The sequence below is a fragment of the Choloepus didactylus genome, chromosome 6 (genome assembly GCF_015220235.1).
Source record: "Choloepus didactylus isolate mChoDid1 chromosome 6, mChoDid1.pri, whole genome shotgun sequence".
NCBI classification, from domain to species: Eukaryota; Metazoa; Chordata; class Mammalia; order Pilosa; family Megalonychidae; genus Choloepus; species Choloepus didactylus.
Window position 1 is genome coordinate 132,075,246 of NC_051312.1, and position 11,593 is coordinate 132,086,838.

Consider the following 11,593-nt stretch of genomic DNA (forward strand, 5'->3'; position numbering starts at 1 on the left):
CAGCGGCATCACCCGGAGCTGGTTAGAGGTGCAGATTCTCAGGCCCTACCCCAGGCCTACTGAATCATCATCTGCATATAAACAAGACCCCAGGGAATGCTGCTGCACGCTGGGGTCTGAGATGCACAGCCACAGGCTACAGTGATATTGGCAGGATCGTGGGCTGCAGAAGAGAAACTTCCCTCCACCATATCCTACAGTGGGGGACCTGGTGCACCTACCCTAGAAAAGTACTGCCAGGCAAATGCAGAGATCACGTGGGGATGCTTCAGCCTCTTTTGTCCCTTTTTTCTCTACCACAAAGCACTCAGTTAGGGAAGAATCGGATATTCAAGCCTTGGTACTCAAGATTGAAAGTTTAGCAGCATTTGGAACTGACAGTCTAAGAGTAATACTAAGATCCTTACTTCTGTACTACTCTTAAATTTTTGCAATACATCATGTGTCAATTGATCCTCGAAGTACCTGGATGGGGGAGGAGGCAGGTAAGTATTCAGAGAAGTGAAAAAATGTGCTCAGTGCCTCAGTGCCAGTCAGAAGTAGATGCTGAGGGGGTTGGGTGAGAAGCAGGGTAGAGCTCTGGTCTGGAGCTTGGCTACCCAACTGCACAGTAATTTACAAGATTGTGCTGCTTAGATGAAACCCGGGTGGAATTTCAAGAACTTCTTCAACTGCGGGAGCCATGGATTCTAGAGATATTAAATGGAAGGTCGCAGTCCAATCAATGCTAAATCAATTAATTTAGCCATCCAAAGAGCCCTGTCCACTCACCCAGGGCAAGGCTGACTGGATTCCTGGTGAGGAGTCAAAACTGTAGATGCCACTCTCCAATCAGCCTGCAGCTTCGATTGGGCACCCACTGTGGGCAGCACACTGCACCAGGCACTGCAGGGCAGGGGGCAAGCAGGGCAGCAAATAAATTAGTTTTGGGGACTATGAAAGAGGATACATCCAAAATGCTGCTCAGTGTCCTATAGAGAGAGATGTCCAATAAATGTCTTTTTGTGCCAGACAAAATAAATCGTCTTAACAGAAGAGTTTATAGGCTTTCTTGTGTTCGAAAATAAAAGGAAACCTTTGTAATTCAATGAACATCTCTCTTTTGCCACAGCTGCCAGCAAACCTAGAGTAAATCTGCCCAAATGGCATCATCTATTCATTTCACAGGCCTGAAATCATCTACCGCTTCTACTTCTGGTGTTGGCGTGAAAACCACCTTGAATCCATTTCTGGTAATAGGCAGGGCACAAAACACACACACACAACTTCGAGGAGTTTCCCATTAGTTTGGTGAGGTGGAAGAAGGGCATGTAATAACTTCATGAGGTGTCTGATATGGAAGCAAGAGGCCCAGAATCAGCGCTGGGAGGCTGGGATCTAAGGTATCTCTCAGATTGGGTGGGTGACGTTGCGCCAAGCATTTTACCTCTCTGGGCTCAAGTTCCTTATTCATGAAAGGGGGAGGTTAAACTCACTCTGAAATTCTGCCAAGTAAAAAAGGCATAAAGCAAAACGGGCACGAGCTAGTAGAAATGCAGAATGAATGACGTGAGAGTAATTGGGTTCAAGAGGGAAGCTCTCCAGGAGCTTTGAACCAGGTGTGTAAATCAAACTTTAGTGTGTGTGTGTGTGCATGCATGTGAGTGTGTGTGTGTCAGGGGTGGGGAAGTGGCAGGGAAGGTTATTTGAGTTGTAGCAAATGAAAGAAAAAATGAACATAAATTCTTCCCTTCTGGACCATGATGAAGAGATGGATCTGGGAGTTTATTCTCCACCCCTTGCCCTTTCTTTGGTTAATGAGACATTAGCAAATGTGATGGAGCAGGAACTTGAAAGTTCATATGCTTTTGGTGTTGCCTTCCTGCTGCTTTTGGAACTCAGCCTGCTATTTTATGAAAGACACTTGATCCAGTTACCCTTATCACCCCAATCAACCAGCAGATGAGCGAGGCCACTTGGGGACTGCCAGTCAGTCCCCAGCCAACCCACCTGTGCATCGGGGAGCCCAGCTGAGATCAGCCTAGCCCAGCCCAGCCCAGAATTGCCCAGGAAAACCACGATCTAAACGAATGTTGGTTGATTTAAGCCACTCAGTTTGGGGGTGGTCTGCTATGCAACAGAAGCTAACAGACAACACCAACTGTTAAGGCATGTCTATTTGAAGACACGGGGATTAGAGCCAGCAAATCCCTTTTGGTGAGCCTTTCCCTCCCATTTGCAAAACTGAATGATTTCACACACCCTCCACCTTCATCCCCGTCCCCACTCTCCTTCCCTCTCTCATCTATCGTGCAACCATCAGGGCAGGAAGCAGACCTTCCCATTCTTTGTACACCTGCAGAAGGGGGAGAGAGGATTAGCTGTGAAGACCAGACAGGGAGCAGGACACCTGATAATTAACCCATCCTCCTACATACGCTGGCTTCCAACAAAAGGAGCTGTACAAATCGACCCAACAAAATTATCGGTGCTAATCTACCAGCCCCTCCTTCATGCTGTCCCTCTCTCGGCCAGCACCTGGCAGGGACTGTTAAGCCATCACATCCCCCCTTCACCCCCAACCCTGTCCCCACTCTCCTTTTCTCTCTTTCTCGAGTTGCTACCACACAGGCATCACATAAGGAATCAAACAGGGACAGGTCCTATTGTTCAGCAAAGAGGCAAGAAAAAAAATAATCAAAAAAGCAGGGGACTTAAAAAAAGACCAGAATTATTTCTCAAATAGAATGGGAAAATCTAACATGCCTTATCACTACGGAGAACAAGCACTGAGCAAACGCCCAGGCCTCTGACTGGCATGCCAGTTGTTTTGAATAGACGCATGACATTGTCAAAGAACCTGCCATTGTGTTGCTGAAAGGCACTTGCAACATTGCATAAAAATCAGGCGTTCGTGTCACCCTCAGACTAGTCAGAGCTGCTGTTTTTTCTTTCTTTCTTTCTTTCTTTTTGAAAGAAGAAAGAAGGAAAATAAGAAATGTCCCCAGAATAAGACCTTCAAAGCCAGATAAACGTTATTTCTGAAAGACGTCAGAAACTGGGCACCCAAGCAAAGCCACCGACTAAAGAGGTATTCTATCTGGAAAAGATGCTCGTGGGGCAATGGGGAGGTAAGAGGCTTGTGAGGGGCAAGAGGCATGGATTTTCTCGTAGATGATATTCTTCAGGCTTGTTGTCTTATCCCTCTAGATTTGGGCATCATCTCCTCTCTTCTCAGTTATTCCCACGGTAAGCTGGTATGTAATTTACTCACTTTGTTTTCCAAGACCCCTACGGTGTCCTTCTCCTTCCTCTTGCTTCCTCAGGAAAGGAATGAACCTATACTTACCTCCAGGGACAGTAGATTGCTCAACCATCCTTGGACCACACTGGGTAGCTCGGTGGGGTCGAGGGAGGCCAGAACCCACTATGGGCAGTGTGGAGGGGACTAACCGGGGATCTTCCTCTGCTTTGCAAACAGCCTTGGTCCCATTCACCGCTGGCATCTTTCCAGATATATCTCGAGCAGTCAATCAAGGCTGTAAGTGAGAGGTTGGATAGTTCTCCATGTGAAATAGAGAAGTTCTCTTCCACACACCAGAGAAGCTAGAACTTGGGAAAGTCGTCAGGGAGGCGGGTGGCACGTCTTGTCTGGTCCTTGTGTTGAGAGACAACTTTTCCCATCTCCTAGAGTCTTGCCACAGGAGAAGGTGAGATTCTGGAGTCCATGGAGAAGCTAAGAGATTTGTAAATGAGCATAATGTCGGACCGCTTTATGAACATAATCTATTGCTATCCCCCGTGGTTGCACAGATTCAACCTTTAAGAAGATGCACCTTTAATAAGAGGAAAGAATTTGACTCTGATATTGATTTGACTTCCTGTGTGCCCTTGGAGAAGAGGGCAGGCTGAGAAACCAGTTCCAGGTGGGCGCTCTGGCTGATGTGTGTGTCCTAATTGCAAGCTTTGATTGGCTGCTCCTAGATCTCTAGCGTTCAACAAATAGCCTTTAGTCTCTAGCTGCTGTCCTCAGAGAAAAGACGAAGAGCTTCTTAGCACCTAGAGGCTGCCCCTAGGAAGTGCCAAGTCCCTCACACAAGTGGGTGCAGCAAAAAGAACTGTGGACTGGAAGGGCGGGTTTTGGCTCTACTCCCAACCTCCTGTGTGTTCCTGGGTTGGCCACTTAACTGCTTTGAGTCTTAGCTTCCTCATTGGTAAAATTTACTTTATCTTATTTATTTATTAATGTCCCACTTGCTCCCACATGGATTTAAGGTGGCTTATCTGTAAAATGAGGGGATTAGAATCAATGATCCCTTCTAAGTTATCCTTCCAGCTCTAGGATGCTCAGACAGTCTTGCTTGCCACTTGACTTTGCAAAGTCTGCAGTTCAATTCCAAGTTAGAGGGATGCCAGCTGCCCCTCAAGTGTGCGTGATTCACAGTCATGGATGAACTGTGGAATTGACTGGGGAAATGTGTGCTTTGTGCCCCGTAAATTTTTTTTCCTTAGGGTTTCACATCAGCCAACTAAATTATCGGTGTTTATAAATTTCATATTCACATACCTTCAGTAGCAAAGAGTTTATATATTGGGGAAATCTCCATGAAGTGCCCTACAAATAATAATTCTCTTTTAAATACTCAGCAAAATAACACAGCCCTTTAGTGATTCTCAGCCCTGCGGAGCCTGTTGATGACCTCCCACAGCTCTGCCTACTGCTCACAGGCCACAAGAGCTTGAAGGCTGAAGAGTCTATTTGGGGCACTTCATTCTAAGAGAGACACTGACAAACAGGAGTTTGTCCTGAAGAATGTGATTAGGAAGAGAAAAGTCTAGAAATAAAGACTTATGGGGAAACAACAGGTGAAGCTGGGATGTTCAGCTCAGGAAAGAGAAGGCTGCAGAGGTTTGCACAGTTGCCATGGTAGAACGGTTGGAGCTGCCCATCAGTGGAAAGGGGTGCCTGGCAAGCACTGTAAACATCAAACAGAAACTGGTGAACACCTGTCAAGGGTTCTGCAGGAGGAATGCCTCATTTGGTACAAATTAGCAAGCACTTCTTGAGCATCTACTAGGAGGCAAACACTCCTATGGGCTAGGTAGGTGCAGTGGGAGATATAAAAGTGAACAACTCTTTACTTTCATTAGAATTCTTCCTGTTACAAGCAACAGAAACCAACTGGAGAGTTAAGCATTTATTATAAAGGTACAGGATAATCTTTATTTAAATCTTTATTTAAAGATACTGGGACATTGTTGAAATGAACCTGATATCAAGTCCTCAAACACCAGCAGGAATCATATCTTTGCTCCCTTCTACAAGTCTCTGAATTCTGCTCTCTTTCTCTTTTTCCTAGGAACCAGCTTTCTCAGATTCTCCTGTCCTCATGGTTGAAAATATGACAATTGACATATTGCAGGTCTAGCTTCCTGGAGAGAGAGAGAGTTACTCTCTCTCCTGGTTCCTTGTATTCCAGGAAGGGGCACTGATTGGTCCAACCTGGTTCACTTGTCCCGATACTTGCTACCGATAGGTATGGTCACTGGAGGGCATTGCTGTAACCTGTGGGCTGTGCTTAACTGGGAGCAATTGCTAGAACAGCATACAGATTGGAGGTGGGGATGAGGGTGGAAAGCAAAGGATGCTCACTACAAAGGCACAGTAACTGGTCTCCAGGAGGTTACAATCCAGAGGGGGAAACATATACATGGACTCTAGTATGAGATCAACAGTGACACATGCTAGAACAGAGATGCCTCATTCAATTGGTGCACAAAAGGAAGGGGTGAGAGATTCTGACTGATAGAACAGGGAGACATCATGGAAGAGATAGCATTCCAACAGGACTTATTGCCTTCTTTGTGTTACTGGTGGTGGTGGTAAGCAATTTTTAATTTCACAAATAAATACATTCCTCTTGTAAAAAAAATTACTGATAAGACTAAAGTCACCTTGGACCATCTCCCTATAGCTAATGGTGGCTACCTGTTTGATATATATCCTTTTAGACATTTATGGAGATGACTTACTTGAATATAAATATATATGATTGCTTTGCATATGTTATACATAAAATGCTAAACATATTATTTTATAACTTCCATCTTTCACTCAAAAGTACTTCTTGGAGAGCTATCCAAAGTAGTATGTAGAGACCTAACTTAACAGATATATATTATGCTGCCATATTAAAAAGATACAATTTATTTGACTATAATACAGTTTATGTATTCTTTGATGGGAGATTTGGGTTGTTTCCCATTTTTAACTTAAAGACAATGCTATAATGAACATCTTTGTATGCACCTCTTTGTACAATAGCACAAGCATTTCTCTAAACCTAAAAAACTGCAATTGTTGTGTCCTAGTACATGCACATTTAAAATTTAAAGGCAATGGATAAACTGCACTCCAGAGCAGATGTCTCAATGTATTCCTCACCATCAATGTATGAGAGTGTCTGTTTGACAACATTCACAAATTCTTGCCAATCTTTTGGTTACAAAATGGAATCTCATTGTTTTGATTTTCATTTCCCTGATTACTAGTGTGCTGGATAACTTCAGTTTGTCCCTCTGGATCCACTCTCTATCCTTCTCTACTCCCTTCCCAAGGAAGCTGACCTATAAGGGCTGTGTCAACAGGCTCTTTACCTTTTTTCTTCCAATTGGATTCAGCAAATAGAAGATCCAGAGGGTGGGAAGATAACAAGGTGGGGAATTTATTTCCTTTTCTTCTCTTCCAGGTCACCATGGCTTGGTGCAACACTGTACCAAAGCCACAGCTGCTATCAGTCAACCCTCTCCATACAGTTCTCCTGGGCTTTCACTTCTTCTCTGGCACCGTTGGTCCTTGGGGTGGTAACCGCTCCCTGCCATTACTGGCCTCAAGGCTCTGCACTATCTCTTGTTTCTTTCTTTAAAGTCAGCCCACAAGAACAATGTGGGAAGAAGACAGAGTAGGAGCTGCAGGAATCAGTCCTTCCACCAGAATGACTATTAAACAGACAGCAGCTGTCTGAATCAATGATTTTGAAACTCTGGAGTCCAGGAGAACACTGTGTAGCATCAGGAACGAGCAGGAGGGAGAGGCTGGTAAATCACAGTAAATGTCAGTGAATTGTACTCTCCGGGCAGCAGCTACCATTCCCAATCCCTATCTTTGCCCCAGGCAGCAGTGAGGAGTTCAAACCTGGCCCTGGTGCAGCTTGCTGATGGCCAGAGTGGCACAGAACACCCTAGTTCCCCAAGACCCCGGGGTACGCGGTCCAATAACTGACCACTGCTTTGATTAGCTACTTCGGATCACTGGGATAGCCTGGTTTTGAGGGCGGCCATTGTCCCACCCACTCTGGGAAAAAGTGGCAAAGGAGCCTTAAAGACCCTTCCTCAAAACTAGGGAAAACAGTTCAAAGTCAGCATTTACTGGGTAAGAAAACGCAGCTTCAAAGTGCCATAGGAGAAATTTCTGGCATCTTGCTAGCCCTCCCTCACCTCCTCCCCAGGACTGTGAAGCTTTGACCTCCAGGCAAAAGCAGCTTAAGATAGTAAGAAACAATTGAATTGGGTGGCTTGGGCCAAAAGCTTACCTGCTTTAAGTCTTGAGGTGGAGCATTGGGAGAGGGAGACATTCTGTTTCCTGGGAAGTAAAAGGAGCATTCAAATTTCTGTAAACAGGCAAACACTTAAGGCCACAGGCAAGCACAGGTCCAGGATAAGATGCAGGCCCAGAAATGACATGGGGAACTCTGAACTTCATATTCACCTTGGGCTGACCTTCTTGATAAGAGGGCTGATTGCTGAAGGGAAGCACCACCCAATGCAAAGCCAATTGGCAAAGACTGTGAAAGGTGTTTTTTGCATTGGTTTGTTTGGTTTTGTTAGCTCCTGGAACTCAAGAAAATCTCTGTCCTCCCCACCAATACAAGGTGTTAATAATAGGTTAGTATATTATGCATGTATTTTATGCATGATTGTTCTGTAACCAACAACTTCTCTAATAAAGAAAAGAAAAGAAAAGAAAAGAAGAAAAGAGAAGAGAAGAAAATCTCTGTCATATCAATATCCAATAGCTGGATACAAACCCAAAGAAACAGACTTCTCAGGAACTTGATCCCAGAGTTAACATTTTAAAGTATTAAATGTGCAGTGTGCAAGAAAAGATTACAAGACAAATATAAATACAGGAATTGATGGCTTATCCAAAGGAAGAGGATAAAATTCCAGAAAACATCGCCAAAGAATACCAGGTTGTGGACATATCAGCAAAGAAATGATCTTCAATATATTCAAGGAGATAAAGGAAGACACAGAGAAAGAAGTAAAGGAATTCAGGAAAGCAATGAATGAACAGTATCAGAATCTTAATAAAGAAAAACCTAATAAAGAAAAACTTTAAAAAGAACCAAACACAACTACTGGTGTTGAAGATCACAATAACCAAAATGAGAAATTCCCAAGAAGGTTTCAACAGCAGACTGGAGCTGGCAGAACAAAGAATAAGTGAACTCAAAGACAAGACAATTGAAATGAGCCAGGCTGAGAACCAGTAAGAAAAAAGAATTATAAAAAGTGAAAATAGCCTGAGAGACCTGTGGGACAACATCAAGCATACCAATATACGTATTACGGGAGTCTAAGAAGAAAAAGGAGAGAAAGGAGCAGAAGGAATATTCAAAGGAATAATGACAGAAAACTACCCAAACTTGGCAGAATGCATGAACATGCACATCCAAGAAGCCCATCAAACACTAAACAGATTAAATGTGAAGTGAAATATGCCCAGACACATGGTGGTCAAACTGTCAAATGCAAAGAACAAAGAGAGAGTTTTGAAAGGTTCGAGAGACAAGCAGTGTCCCAGTTAGATGGAGGTGGGGCGAGGTGGGTTAAAATGCTTTTAAAATGCTGAGAGAAAGCCATTGCCAGTCAAGAATTTTGTATTTGGTGAGACTTTCTTTCAAAATTGAAGGGGAGATTAAGACAAACTCCCCAAATAAACAAAAGGTGAAAACAAACTCCCCAGCTTAACAAAAGCTGGGAGAGTTCATTATCACTAGACCCGCCCTACAAGCAATGCTGAAGGGAGGTCTTCAGAATGAAAGGAAAGAACATTGGACAGTAAATCAAAGCACATAAAGAAATAATGGCATCTGGTAAAGGTAACCATTTGGGTAATTATAACTGCCAGTCCTATTGTATGTATTCTTTGGTAGGTAACTCCACTTCTTACTTCTTATGGGTGAGAAAAGGCAAATGCATAAACCCAGCCCACACTTTATAAATCGTCCTCCCTTCACTAAACTTTCTGCAATTGCCTAGTTTTTCCCTCTGTCTCCTGCAGTGGCCTTGAGTGATAAAACCAGTGAAGCTGAGCATCTCTTCATATTTTTTTTGGCCTTATTGATGTCGTCTGTGTCTTCCCTGTCCGTAGCCTTTGCCCGCTCTTCTATGGGGTTATGGTCTCTTTCTTGTTAGAATGGCTCCTTCATTTGTAAGCAATCTTCACATAACCTGAATAACAATCCATTGTCTGTTTTATATATTGGAAAATTTTCTTCAAGTTTGTGTTTTGCCTTTTGAACATTGTTCTTGGCATCTTTGTGACTATATAAATTTTAAGTTTTGATGCAGTTCATATATTTCAATCTTTTTACTCCACATCAGGAGTCGGCAAATTTTTTTCTGTAAAGAGTCAGATAATAAATATTTTTGGCTTTGCAAGCCATATGGTATCCATCACATTACTCAACTCTGCTGTTGTAGCACAAAAGCAGCCATAGACAATACATAAACAAATTGGCATGGCTGTGTCCCGATAAAATTTTATTTACAAAGACAAGTGGAGGGTCAAATTTGTCCCACAGGCAATAGTTTGCCAACCCCTGCTGTCTATCTTTTGCTTATTTTAATCTATTTATGAAGGCCCTCCCTACCCTGAGGTCATAAACAAAGTGTTCTATATTCATCATTCTCTTCAAAACATAGGTATCTTTATGTTTGGTTTTTTGACCGATAGCAGGTAGAGAATCTAGCTTCTTTTTTTAGTGGATAGCCAATGTCCTACTTGAATTTATTCCGCCACTGATACAAAATGCCGCCTTTATTTATTTACTTAACAAATATTTGTTGAGTCGCTACTATGTACCAGGCAAATACATACATTTATTTCTGGAGTTGGTAGTCTAGTCTATCAATTTGTCTATTTCTGAATCAATAGCACAGAATTTTACTGTTTCAAGTTATTTTATAGTATGTTTTGATTTCCATGAGGGCAAATCCCCTCTCCCTTTTCTTTCTTTCAATTATCTTGCTTTCCCTGATATTTATTTCCAATAGAGATTCAACATTAGCTCTTCAAGTCCTATGAAAAATATGACTGTATTTAATTGAGATTGCATTAAATATTTATGGATTCATTTGGGAAGAATTCACATATTTGTGATACGGATTTGCTTTATCAGGAGCATGATGCATGTCCTCATTTGTCCAGGTCTCCTTCTATGAGGACCATAATGTCTGTAAGATTCTCAGGAGGAAGAACCTTGGCTTTTCAGCCTTGTCGGTCAGCTTTGATCAAGGCAGCCTCAGACTGACAGGTCTTTGCACTCAACTCAAATTCCCCTTCCCATTTTCTAAGACCCACCAGGAAACCAGGGAGAAACTGGTTGAAGTAATTTGCAAGAAATGCTCTTATCCTAGGATTATTCTTCATCTCCAGGAAACAGTTACCTTTGGTCCAGATCACAAGAGCCAGCACTTCCTTTTATATTCAGAGTATCAGGATGCACAAGAAGTCACCTGAGATGGGGTATGTAGGAGGATGTGATCAGGTGTGTCGTGCCATCCAGCTAAACACAGTGTCTTAGTTTGCCAGGGCTCCTGTAACAAAGTACTGCAGACTAGTTGCTTAAATGAAAAAAATTTATTTTCTCACAGGTCTGGAGACCAGAAGTTCAAAATCAAGGTGTGAGCAGGGCCATGTGCTTCCTCTTAAAGGGGAGAATCCGGTCCATGCCTGTCCCCTGGCTCCTGGTGGGTGCTGGCACTCCTCAGCTCTGCCTCCGTCACATGCCCCACCCCACCCCCATATGTTTCCCACTTTCTGTGTCCAAATTTCCTCTCCTTATGAGGCCACCAGTCATGTTGCCCCAGGGCCCACCCCAACCCAGTTTGGCCTCATCTTAACTAATCACATTCTTAAAGATCCTGTCTCCAATGGGATCATGTTCATGGCATGGGGCTTAGGACCTGAGCATATCTTTTGGGGAGACACAAGTCAATGTGTAACACATGGTGATTTCAGCAAATATTTAATGAGTGACTACCAGGAGCCAGGAACAGTGTTAGCTGCTGGGATACAGCCATGAGCTTCCAGGCCAGGACTGGGGGGCAGGGGTAGGAGTCACAGACACGTAAACAAGTCCTTGTGCTTGAAGAGCAGTGCACAGGGGCCTATGGAATCACACGTAGGAGACTTAGCCACCCCGAGAGTCAGCAAGGGCTTCCTGGAGGGAGTGATGCCTGGACTGAGCCTTAATGAAGAAGTAAGATTTAGCCCAGCAAAGAAAGGTGGAAAGGGCACTCCAGGGAGAAAGAGAAACATATGTAA

At 43.4% G+C, this 11,593-nt stretch overlaps 1 long non-coding RNA gene across 1 annotated transcript in view; it reads left to right on the top strand.

Annotated features, from left to right (window-relative positions):
• LOC119537657 overlaps positions 1-6,744 on the top strand; it is a 66,944-nt gene extending 60,200 nt beyond the window's left edge. The window contains exon 5 of the long non-coding RNA XR_005217451.1: positions 6,729-6,744. This is a non-coding gene — a long non-coding RNA (uncharacterized LOC119537657). The remainder of the gene's footprint in view (positions 1-6,728) is intronic.
• The last annotated feature ends 4,849 nt before the right edge of the window (positions 6,745-11,593 follow it).